Source organism: Etheostoma cragini, chromosome 9, assembly GCF_013103735.1.
Source record: "Etheostoma cragini isolate CJK2018 chromosome 9, CSU_Ecrag_1.0, whole genome shotgun sequence".
Classification (NCBI taxonomy): domain Eukaryota; kingdom Metazoa; phylum Chordata; class Actinopteri; order Perciformes; family Percidae; genus Etheostoma; species Etheostoma cragini.
In genome coordinates, this window is record NC_048415.1 from 7,387,794 (window position 1) to 7,401,320 (window position 13,527).

The 13,527-nt window shown below is 37.0% G+C and overlaps 1 protein-coding gene across 3 annotated transcripts in view; it reads right to left on the bottom strand.

Moving 5' to 3' along the window:
- Window positions 1–13,527, bottom strand: part of pde4ba (phosphodiesterase 4B, cAMP-specific a) — a 168,742-nt gene that overhangs the window by 59,155 nt on the left and 96,060 nt on the right. The gene's annotated exons all lie outside the window — the stretch shown is intronic.

Here is a 13,527-nt window from a genome sequence, read left to right on the forward strand (position 1 = left end):
CAGTGGACACACACACATACATGAATGGACTTGACATGACCGGGCAAACAAGGGCAGACTGACATGCTAGAATGCACATTGTTCATTCACTAATGGACATTAGTGAGTCTGAGGCTCATACTCAAGAGCAGAATGTGTAAAAGACGAGGTGGAACTCTTTAAGACATTATCAAAGAAGAGGAGGAAACATCACTTGAAGGACGTTTTTGTATGGCTGTGGTGCGTCTTCAAACAAACCGTGCATGTGAGATATGTCTTTTATATGACCTTTTATCAATGTAGTTTTAGTTTTTTTTGTGGTTTTCTTCACTTTGTACTGCCTTGATGGCCATCACTTGCCCTTCATCTTACATCTGAGTTTAAAACAACATTTTGGGACATCACATCTAGTTTGAATGCCACTTGCATAACAAATTACACAAGTACAAAAAAAAAAGTTCCAGCACACATACACTCAGACTTTCTTTAAAAACAATACTTGGATCAGCCTAATTCAAAGCATAGTATGTTTTATTTTTTAACATGTCTGCCTGATACTGGCTAAGCAGATGAAGATGGATGGATGATGTCTGGAGGGGATCTTTAAACAAGAGGAAAAATACAAATAATTGTTGAAATCTCTGAAAGATTTATTTTTTCCCAACAAAATATCCAGTGTCTGTGGAAAGATCCCAAATACATTTTTTTGCAGCTGAGTCTTCAGTTATATTGTTTGTTTTTCTTGGATCCCTGCTCCTACCCAGCTCCTCTTCCGTTTATTATAATTTAATTTGGGATAGAAAACACATTAATTCATCAATTTAAAAAGACCTAGACAATTTGTAGATGTAAAAGCTTTCATGAACTTTCTGCAGGGCATCTTTCGGTAAACTGGGATATAGAGTACGGAAAGTACTTTATGTACAAACTTACTTCATCAATTGTATTTGTTTGCATATGGATGGGGTGCTTTAGTACAGGGCCCTGTGGTTATTACAAGAAATTACTCTACATTATGCCTATTTTAATACACAACATATCGGACTGGATGGGTGGGAAGTTAATTTTTTACCAAAAGGTAGGGAAGGAAAGTGAATGATAGGTATAATCTTTTTTTTTTTCATAAACACAAATCTGGTCTAAACAAAAGCAATGACAAGTATTAAGTATTAAACCATGGTTAACACAAAAGAAAACAACTTACAGCAGTTTTACTGTAAGATGCTTTTTTAAAACAGGTGCAGATTTGGCTTCTATTAGATTTGTGGAACGTTGATACAAAGTCGAGGAGCAGCGACTGAAAACACCTTTAGTTCAAGCTTGTCCTTGAAACAGCCGGAAGCCCCTGCTCTGAAAATCAGAGACTCCTCCCAGTGGAGGGAGGGCAAAACCATTTTAAGATGACGTGTGTAGAAAATTAAATGATTGGATTCATCAAGTAGTGATGAAAAGAAGCTAAGGTTGGTGCAATATGTGATCCAATCGAGTGAGAAAGCTATAAAATGATGCTAAAACATAAACTAAATTAAAATACAGTAGGATTCAATTTGGTTACAGCGGGGCCAATATTGCATGACGCAGCAGAGCCACATTACAGTGTGACATGTTTAGACAAACCATGTTTATGTTGAATTACTATGTGGAATCTACAGAAAACATGGTGTAAAAAGGCTTCCCAAATGGAGCAGCAATAATCCAAAGGCAAAAAAAGAGTGGTGCTGTCAAACACAGAAACGTGAGAATGTTTAATATGCTAAATATGTGTAGAGGTGAAGGCACTCATTGACACGAGGAACAGAGAAAGGGTTTGGATCAGCAGTTATTCTGGATTAAAATGTGTTTCAAGCTGAGTGCTCTTGCAGCCTGCCTGAGGAAGAGGAACAGCTCTCGTCCTTTTTTCTGTGAAATGTTATACAATGCAGTGTATTTGTTTGGCATGCAAAATCTCCTCTTTCATTCTCTATTTCTAAAGATTACAATGATGCACTGAAACAGAACTGACTAAACACAAAGAATCAAAAGAGTAATGAATAGTGTGTGTGTGTGTGTGTGTGTGCGTGTGTATGCGCGTGTGTGTGATGCGTTATACATGCATACACATGCATGCCTGCACTATCCCCCATGCATCAAATGCTTGACTGCTCTGCCCTTAGGCCAATCAACTGGCTTTGTGTGATGTAATCACGTGTGGGGGAGAAGACAGTGAAGGCAAGTCTAGTCATCCACAACACACAAATCTTAGATCTAACTGTCAGATATTTTTTCCTTCTATAATAATATCATAGAATTTGTTCTATTATAGCTAGAGAGCGTCAAATTATTTTCATCATAACATATTTTCACAGGCCTCCCAGACCAATCTGCCCATAAAGGCATTTCATTTACAAAGCTTAGCATCAACAAAGATACAGTAGCCTGCTCTTTTGTAGATCTTTTGACCCCATGCAGCGGATGGAGACTGGTAAAATAAATTATGAATATATAGCTTCAGTGAAAGAAATATTCAACCCCTTTAATTAAGTAATAGCAGTAATACCACAGTGTAAAAATACTCATATACATTCAAAGCCTTACTTTATTTAAAGAAAAACAGTAAATATGTCATTATGTCATATCAACTCATCATACATATGTATGTGCAATCTTAATCTGTAAAGTAACCAGTAACTCGAGCTGTTCAATAAATCCAGTGGAGTAAAAAGTGTAATTGTAGCAGAACACAAGGAAATATTCAAGTAAAGTTTAAGTAGCTCAACTGTACTAGTTAATATGTGCAGTACTGGAGTTAATATAGTGACTTACTTTCCACCACTGCACATAGTGTGTTTTTAGCTACCTGAGCTGTGAGGCAGACTGGAGCATTGTCACATGCTCCTTTGTTATTCATGTGTTGTTCCACTAGACAACCACATCAGGTCTGAGCTAACAATGAGCCGAGTCACATACTCATGTGTGTCATGTGAGACGGTAACAGACGGGGTACCGCTGTTATGATTGGGATTTATGCTGTTACGAGAAGCCAAACAGGATGGAACAATAAGTGGATTGCTCTATCATCAAGGAGATGGCTAAGTGTAAGAATGAGAATAGTCTCATGCTAAGGCATTACTACGTAAACTCCATTCGGTTTGTAACAGGGCAACAAAGAGTGCATTTTATGCTTATAACTCTACACTGGTCACTTAACAAGGAAATTAAGCTAAGAAGAATAAAACATGGACTTTTGTTTGATATTCTGGAGTTGGATTAATAAATATTGTGTGATGGTTGACTGTTGGAGGACTGCATAGATGCCAACATTAGAGCTGAAACTAAAATTATCAATTCATCATCAACTTACTGGTTAAATATTTGATCCATAAAATATCAGAAAAGTAAAATGTCAATTAAAATTTCCAAGTGACAAAGGTAAGGTCTTCAACCAACTTTTCCAAAAAGAAAATACATTTTATCTACAGATGTTCATGTTTTTGTATTTTCATTTTAAGTGCCATTTGTGCTTGATAAATTACTAAACTGATCAAAGAGGAACAGAGGGATGTGGTAATACACAGACCAATTAACAGGAAGACAGGACTGGACGAGACCAACAAGACAATAACTAGGAACAGGTGAGAGCAGAAATGGAGGAATTCTAAAGAGACAGGAAGTGCACACCATATAAGGGGATGGGCGGGGACAAAGACACAACAGACAGGTAACAACAGAGCACATGGGAAACAGAAAGAAGCACAAAACACAACACAATATACAAAATGGCCTTGAAGATGGACCAAGGGTCTTGTAAGATTCATGTCAATTTTTCTATGATTGTACAATTTTATGATGATGAATGGAGAGGGAAAAAAACATGGGGCACATTTATATTACCAAACTGATGAAAAAATATTTAAATAACTATAAGTATGCATTTTCTCGCAGCAATGGAGGGGATGCCATTGGGGAAAAAGGTTTGGAAGCACTTTACTATACTACTCTATTCTAGTATCAGTATAGTATAAAATAATCTTGATTATTATTTGCACTTTTCACTAATTATTCTTCATATTACAGCAATCAAATTTAGTTCTAATACTGCAACATAACAAGAGCCCTACAATTATAACCAATCTATCAGTTGACATTCAGGCAAAACAGCTGTCTCTAAAGTGCACTTCAAACACCAACATTTGAGGATTTTAAAACATTTAAACACAGACAGACTTATGACTCTCTTGTGACTGTCTGGGTGACTGATGTCTATGTCTAGTTTGTTCCCCAGGTAGCACCCAACTATCAAACTCCCATCAGACCATGGAAAACCAAACTAAATTTGTTTAACTATTTAAACTTGGAAGTTCATCCTTGACCTTTGAAAACAGTTTTTGTAACAAAATAATCTAAAGTCCAAGGTCCACTTACTAGCATTTCTGAACTGCATCTCTTTATACTGTTTTATTTAGCTTTATTTGCTGAGTGAAGCCTGTTAGACTTGGTTGCAAGCTCTAAAAAGCTACTAAGTAGATCTCTGAGCTTTAATGATTTAACAAATAAAACAAAAACTGGCTTACCCTGGTCTACTTAACAGGACAAAGAAGAGATATCAAAGAATTTAGCCTTCAAAATACAACACAAAGACAGACCTTGGACATACCCTTTTCTATGGAATAAGGGTGTCCTGGTGGTTTTGTGGATTAGTGCATTTGTTCGTGAAACCATTCTCCCTCATACCACTCTCCCATTCTTTCTCTTTGAAGTTTATGCACAGAACAACATCAAAACCAGCACTTGAATCTCACACATACTTTATATCTTAACATACACAATTAGAAAATTCAAGTTCTTGCTCAGTGCACCAGAAGCATGCCGTCAGAGACAGGATGAGAACAAGGGCTGCTGGGAGATCAAGAAGACCCAAGGCCAAATGCTTTATTGTGAGCTTCCTAGGTAGAAGGGAAATGATCAGTCAAACTAGCATTCAAAGGATCAAAGCGTCAAAGGATTTAATGACGCACAGTGGTTTTCATATTTCGCCATTTACAGGATGGCACGTCATCTGCATCTTCCAAAGAACTACATGGCTCAGATCTGGGTTCGAATCCCACTGTGATACATCAACCACTGTGTCTCTGAGCAAGATACTTAACCCCTAGTTGCTCCAGAGGCGTGCGACCTCTGATGTGTAGCAATTGTAAGTCGCTCTGGATAAAAGCGTCAGCCAAATTACATTTTCTGTCAGAATCAACATTTTCCAATAAGTCATGATCATTACAGTACTGCATAGGCTGAGTCAGTTAAGTTTTTGGTGTTTTTTTTTACTAAAACAATCAGGAAGCGCTCCCTCTGACCCTAAAATAATTTGCTAGGATGACACTACATTCCTTTCCCATGATCCAGCTGCATCTGTCTGACGAATGAGCAGACTGACTGAGTGATAGACTTGCTCAAAGTATGATAGACTATAAACTGGCAGATAAGTAGAGAAGTTATCACAATATTCATTAGTTCTCTTTTTGGATCCACGTTAGCATCTGCAATAGCTATATTGGGTCAGTCATCCATAAAAGTTAAATGTGCGTGACACATAAAAACAGATTTGGATCAGGATAACCGGAAAATAATATAATAAATACTGGATTGTAACCAGTGAACATGTACTAAGAAACCAAGCTTGATTCTGCATAGTACTGCGAGCTGACCAAAAAGGTTAAATAAATTTAAAAAATCTTGTACTAAACGTGAATTTACAAGCTCAAATTAGTGCACAATTGCTAAATAAATCATAAACAAATCATTAACTAAGTCAATGATAACGAGAGACATAATCTTTTCTTTACATCTGTTAGTTAAATCCAAATTTGACAAAGCAGACATTACAGGTCACATTCTCTGATGTAGACTAGCAACTGATCCGTCGAGCATAAACTATATTTTCTTAGAAAGAGTCTTCATTTGAAATTCAATGAAATTCAGGACTAGGCAGCAGCTAGTGTGGTAAAATAGCCAAGAGTAACAAAAAAACAGAGACTAAACTGAAAACATCCAGTGACAGAAAGGGAAGATAGCTAATGTGTATAGAAAGGTTTGTGTCAAATCTTTCATTGTGGGAAATGACTCCAGTTTCCAGCTCTAAGACAATGGTGCTGTTTCAGGTCACTGGCCAGTATCTTTAGACTCATTTACTGGTAGACTAGGACAACTCAGCATCCTGCACTTTGATTCATGTGACTGTGGGTGTGTAGGGAGTGATTTTTTCTTTTATTATTTTACACCCTGTGGGATACAGTAATGCTGAGATAAATTCTGGGGCATAATCTGATATGAAAGAAAACATTATTAAAGTTGCAGATTATTATCTTGCTTAGTTAATTGAATGAGCTTGTCTGTACAACGTTGTGGAGAAAGAAGTGAAAAATGTCCCGCATAATTTTCCACAAGCCAAGATAACGTTTTGTATGACCAACAGTCCAAACATCCAAAGCTATTCATTATCATGTAGTAAGGAAAATCACGAAATTGTCACATTTAAGAAGTTGAAATCAGCAAATGTATCCCTTCTAATTAATCGGAATGGTTTTATTTATTATTTTCTATTGATCGCATGAAAATCAGTGATCAATTAATCGCTGCAGCTCTAGACAACATGGAACAAAAGTAAATCTTGTGTCTGTGTCTGTCTTTGGTCTTTTGGGATAAGTCCAATTCATGTCTCTACCAAGTCCTCCTCTCACATACTCACATTGTTCTTAAATTGTCATCTGAAACATTGGTATTATAAAAATATCAATTAAAGCTGCTTCAAAGACACCACAGAAGAAAACTGTGAAACATTACTGGATGGTAATTATACTTCAGCAATCTTTTATTTACAATGTTTAATATTAAGATTTTTATAAAAACATGGGAAAAATAAATAAACGTATCACTGAAGAACAAATCAGATAATGTCAGACAAGTTTCAAAGTCGCTGATCCCAGATGTTTGCTTACTCAGCTGAGCATCAAGAAGGATTTATGATACAGGAAAATTCAATACTCCAGGTAAAGTAAAATATAGAAATCCCAGGTGACAGATGTTGTGATTTTCAGATCAAAAGACATTTAGATGTGTATGATAAAGCTATAATACATAGTTTCTGTCTCCCCCATGAGGAATTCTAAGTAATGACAACAAAACTGTGAGTGCGTCTACCTGATACAAGCCTTCCGTGATCGCGCATGCCCCCCCTTCCCGTCCTCCACGCAGTTGCTAGTAGCCAAGGAGGACACAGAGGATTAAAAAAACATGATTGACTCTTCAGAAAAGGGAATAATCTATCCTTGATTTTCTGCGCAAGAACACAATTGACACAAGACACAATCTTCTGAACATAGCCATACTGAGAAATAAGCTGAGTTGTGTGGAGCTGAAGGTCTTAATTAGCCTTGTATCAACTCATTTGGCAATGGCTTGAATGTAACGGACATCCATTATTAGAAAAACGTTACGCACTAAAGCTTTGCGAAGTCTGCCACATATGCACACGTGGAAATATATTCAATTGAAGGCTAAAAATGTAACCAAGAGGTCTAAAAAAAACTTTAATGTTTTAAACAAATTTAGAAATAAATGAGACATGAAAATGTCTTTCGACCTGCAAATTGTAAAGTCAGTGTCAACTGAAATGTCTTTATTGTTACCTGTTGAATTGTCCTGCATCATAAATACCACTCCATGTTAGATGAGTAAGCTAAAATAAAAAAGGAGACAGCGCTGCAGTCTGTTAAGAAGAAACAGACACTTGTGCTCTAAAAGAGGGAGCCACAAAGTGTCACAGACAGGGAGAGAGACATCATTCTTATTCTTTGAAACAATCTCTTCCTTCCTGTGTGTTATGTTGAGAGGAAACCAGTGACCATTATGCAAACAGAGGTGCCATGGAAACACCTTCTGTTTGTCCTAGGGTTAAACATGGTTTAAATATAATTTCTTCACACACTTAAATTGGAGTTTGTTCTGTTTTTTAAATGAGTGATTATACTTCAGTTAACAGTCTTGTGACTTAAAGAATCATAGATAAAACCGTCTGTTATACTACATCATCAGTAGAACGTCTTGTCAAATGTTTTAGAGACAAACAGGACTCCATAACAAACGGAGAGATGCCCGGGACAAGCAGTGGATCCTTAAAAAGACCTTCCTTTCTAACCTGCTGGCTCAGTGAAATTTGCCAGAGCTCTGAAACACCCCAGAAGGATGACGAGCTGATTGGGCAATCCCATCAGACCAAGTGAAAATAGCAGCTGATATGTTACACTCCAAAAAATCACAGTAAGATTTCCCGATATGAATCTGCAGCAGGAGGATCTAAAAATAGGTTAATAACCCGAGCTAGTCTAAACATGCACATGCTGAAGCAGATATTTCCCAACAGATGAACTCTACTGGAGCAAAGGGTACAATATAACAACCAAGGACTACAAACATCTGGAGCAAAAGGGTACAACTTTAACAACCAAGGACTACACACATCTGAATGTTAAAGGACGTTTATCTCGTCACTGTCAGACACTGACCTATTCCCACATCTAGTCTGGACACATCAGTGTAGGTACCTCTACCCACGATGGGAAAGTTTAAAGCTGCTCAACTCTTTAATTTGAGATTCATTTCAAACTTGAAGGGCATAGACCTCTGCCAAGGCAATGGAATGTGTTGCAATGTTAACGAAAGTGAAAAATAATGTGTCAATCGGCTCCAAAATTTAATAAAATTATTCCTTGGCCTATGCTACAACCTTCCACCAACTTTCATGAAAATCAGACCAGTAGGTCTTCGTAATCCTGCTGAAAGACAAACTAACTTACTGAACCGACGATATAACCTCCTTGGCAAAAGTAATAATAGTTCTAATAATGATGCAATTTAGTAGTATGAAATATTCAACAGACATGTGCAGTGCACAATGCAGTGTGTTGACGGGAGTCATGTCATAGATACCTACAGTGGTTGTAGGTTTTGTTCAGCACTGTTAGTACCACCAAAACGTTTGTCTAGAATCTAGGCCCTAGATGTATTGTACATGATCAGGTCGTATCGTCCTTTAATGACCTTATTCCAGTCTTTGGTCACAATCATCCATTCATTCACAGAAGGTTTCCCGTGAATATGTGTTTGTGTTACTGAAAAGCTGCAGATTATTGTTTGTTTCTTCAACTTCCTTAATGTTGTCTTTAATAATGACAACTGTCTCTACTGTCATCAAAAACTCATAGGGGTGAACACAGGAAGCCCAAGCTAATCAATCACAAATCTTGTGGTTCCCATGTGATATCTCTTTAGCTCTGATGTTTAGTTACATTTTTGAGGAGGCTACATTATGTTAAAGCTACGCTGTAACCCTTTAAGACACAACTATAAATACAACTTAAACAACACTCATTAACGGAGCCCCCTTGGGGTCAGCTGAGAAAAAAAAAACTAACCATTGTTAACCGTTGATTCTTAATCTTAATAAAAGTAAGCAAAGATGGTGAGATATTCACAGATTCAAACTTCTAGGATCAATTACTCTATAGCAAAATAATACTAAAGATGAGTCACAAACGACGCATCTTTCCTAACGTGGTAGGGTTAACAATTAGTTACAAACTATTTTTTATCAAAACTAGCTGTCCTCCAACCTGGAGAAATAAGATTGGTCTCTAAGACTACGGCACAAAAGTAACAGTAAGTGCTTTAGCACAACTATGAGGAGACAAGTTATAATTAAGGTAAGAATATACATAGAATATCTTTCCTAATTAAATAAAAACACTGATTTTCATGAATCCGTGCGCACAGTTTAGAATTTTTTCCTCAGCCCAGGGGGGCTCCGCACTCATTCTATGTTTAACAGTTTTGCATTTTGTTGACCACTTTCCCAAATTGACAAGATTTAATTTTAAGTTGCCACAAGTGTGGCAATTTTGTTGATGCTTGTATTTTTAGAAGAGAAGAAATCTATTCTCCTGCCCCCCAAACCACAGGCTTCAATTTCTATAAACAGGTATTTCATCAAGTTAAAACGCCGCTGAGAATCAAATATGTCCTTGGTCTTTTCTACTTTGTGATTGACCAGAAGAGAGAAAAAAGAAAACTCAGGAATCCAACTACACATATCACTTATTAATAGAAATTAGGCCACTAACGTAATCAGGACTTAAGTCAAGTCATTATACATACACATTGACGTAAAAAATCATCCAGCAGATGCTCTCATTGAGGAATCATTTACAGTCTAAATAGAAAGTAGCATGCCACACAATTTCAGGAAACACAAAGCAGAACTGGCTGAAAGGTGTGATGACTACAATGAGAATATCGGCTCAGTGTGTGGGTGTGTGTATGTATGTATGTGTGTGTGTGTGTGTGTGTGTGTGTGTGTGTGTATGTGTGTGTGTAAAGTCAGAGATCATGTGCAGAAGGTTGATTGTGGTGTTTGTGAAATAAATAAATTGTTAAATTGGCAATAAGTCTTGTTTCTTCAAACTTCAATCACCCAATCCATCAAACACCAAATGAGTCAATGGCAGAATAAGTTGTTTGGCATTGGCAGAGAAGATTTGACAAATTTTTCAAGGGCGCAACCCACATACTCAGCACTACTGCTTATCCCACAAATGCATGTTCCTTACAAATGGGGTACCATTTGAAAAGGAACTAACCACACTTTCCCACAGTGTAAGCTTTATTGCCAAAAAGCATTGTTACCACAGAGATATACAATAACAAACACAAATTCCCTTACTTCTTGTCCTAAGTTAATAAAATTATAAAATATACAAATCATTGTGTACATGGGGATCCTTCCAAAGAGTGACTTCCCCTTAAAACCACATCATACTTAACTTACTAGATTTCTTTTTATACTTTAATTATATTTTGTTGCTAAAACTCATGTACTTTGTTTCAATGCAGGACTTTTACTTGTAATAGAGTATTTTTACATTAATTTAATGGTAATTTTACTTAAGTTAAGGATCTGAATACTTCTACCACTATAGATACCATCATCAACTTAGCCCTTACAATCCATCCCTAAATCGTCATCATCATCATCAGCCCCAGAGTCATATGTTCTCGTTCCTTGTGATCCTCCCAGCCATCCTTACTAATGTTTGTTATCATCCTTGTCATTATTTTAATTGCAATAAACTCCATCATCACCATCAAACCCACAGCGGCTAATTTCATCTTTGGCCAGTCACTCAGAGACGAACAGCCCCCGACCACATAAACCACGTCAGAATTTGACGAGTCCTCGACACATTTTTTTCTATGTATCTATCTCCATAACAACATATCACACTAAAAGTAAAGTGTACTGCAAAAGAAAAATACAGCTGAACCACAAACTCTACAACACCGAGCTGCACCCCGCCCATTGGCAAGCAAGCACAACATCTTTTTCAAAAGTCCTGCGCTAGAAAGAAAAAAGGTCACCAATGTAAGAAGAAAACTGGTTTAAAACACGGACCGCTATTTAACATGTAAAAAAATATAAGAAGAAAGTGAAGACCAGCCTCAGGGTCAATTTTGTTCACCTGATAATTCATTCAGTTTCAAACAGATTTGGACAACATTATGAGGCAGTTTGCGGTAATTCTGCCAACAGCTGTGACTCAACCTCAATGTTTTTGTGTGATTTTGTTTTGACCAATTACAATCATGTTACAGGCAACACTGATCCCCTCCATTGACCTTAAACCCCCCCTATGTAATTTACTACTCAAATAGCAGCATGAACAGCTGTGAGTCATGTCTAATATATTTATTTGTAGTCTAAACTATGTTTCCACAAATAAACAGTTTGGGGCTTTAAGTGTGAAAAAAGTACTTGCTAGAGAATCAATGTTGGTCCGAGATATGAGGTAACTTTGCACTGACATGAAGTAAAGGTGGAAAATGAAAAAAGGCATCCAGCACCCAGCAAACCCCTCTGTGAAGATAGAAGGGGCAGTGATCTTTGTTTTTATGCCACAGGAATCCGGGTCACAGTCAAAATATTTGGTTAAGCCTATCTCCTGTCCTAGTTGGATATGTGAGAAACACTCCCTGGCACACATATGTAGGCTAATTCATTCACACCTACATGCCACAGAATGGGCAGGGCAGCTGCATGTGTGTAAATATGTTGTACACTATGTACAAACAAAAACCACATGCACACAACATAGTGAGAGGAAGCCATGGAGTAATTATCTCCTGGGGCCTAAATGGGCCTTATGTACAGTACCTGTCTAATGATTCAAACATGCAGCACAGTACAGTACACCATCTATGTACTTCTGCTTTCTTCAGTATAGTCCAGTACTTTCCACAGGAAACCCTCAATCACAGAGGTGGAACCCACCCAACCAGAGGTGGACGTCTCCAAAGCCCAATGTCTCCACACTTCCTTAATTAGAAATTAGACTTTGACATGAGAGCTATTTTGTTTTTAAAGATTAAAGAACTAAACATTTATCATTAATTGTGCGCATACTCAGAAAAATCTTTACTAAAAGTTACTGTAATATGGATGAGATGACACCAACTTCTCAAAAGTTGCTGAGTAAACTTTATATTGTTGGGTATTTTAATAAACTATTTTTTCCTTGCTTTGCTCTATTTCATTGTGATGATGTCCTTGTGACAGTCTACGCCAAGCAGCCTGACGTGCCTCCAGCTGAGCCAGAATACCCACAATCCTCCTGGGATAAGACCCAGCCTAGTTTTTCACAGTCTGCACTCAAAATCAGCATCAGTTATTTCAAGCTTTCTTTGCTTATTTTCATTCTCAACTAAGGTTTTGGGAGTTTTAACAAAACCTAATTTCACCAAATTCTTAATTTAAAATGGCCCTGACAGTTGACAGTTATAACAAACACTATTTAAGACATCCTCTATTATACAATCCACCTCAGACAGGGCAATGCTGTGTCCCAATGTTTAAAGAGTGTCTTATTACAACTAATCACAAATGAGCATAAACTGTCAAACTAAGCAGGTAAAATAAGACAAATAACACACCACAGTGCTCTTTTCGTTGAACATAAATTACCTTAATGAGGGCAGAAGTTAGTTTTCCATTGAGAATTTGAATCATGGCAAAACATAATGAATTTAGGATTATTTATGTTGGAATAATATATTACACATTTTTGTTAATAGTGCATTACTGCTCTAATGGAGGCCTTCAAGGAGAATAAGGGATTCCTTTGTACAATTTGATATTCCATGTACATTTTAGAAAACAATATTGATAATGTATTAAAGATAGGCTATCTCCTATGCCGCAATTTTTCCAAGAGTAGCATATATGTTTTTCCTCCTGCTTTCCTAATTCTTTTAAGTTTGTGTAATATAACTGCAGTGTCCAGACCTGGCTCTTTAGTTCAAATCTCTGACACAACATCAGTGTCTAGTCTACCAAAATTCTCACTCTTCCCAAACTAAAAAGACATCTTTATGACATCTGCGGGCCCATGATAGAGATGTTATCTGCTTTATGGATGATAAAACCAAAAATATTTGTTAAGGAGCACTGTGGTGCAGAAATACCACAAC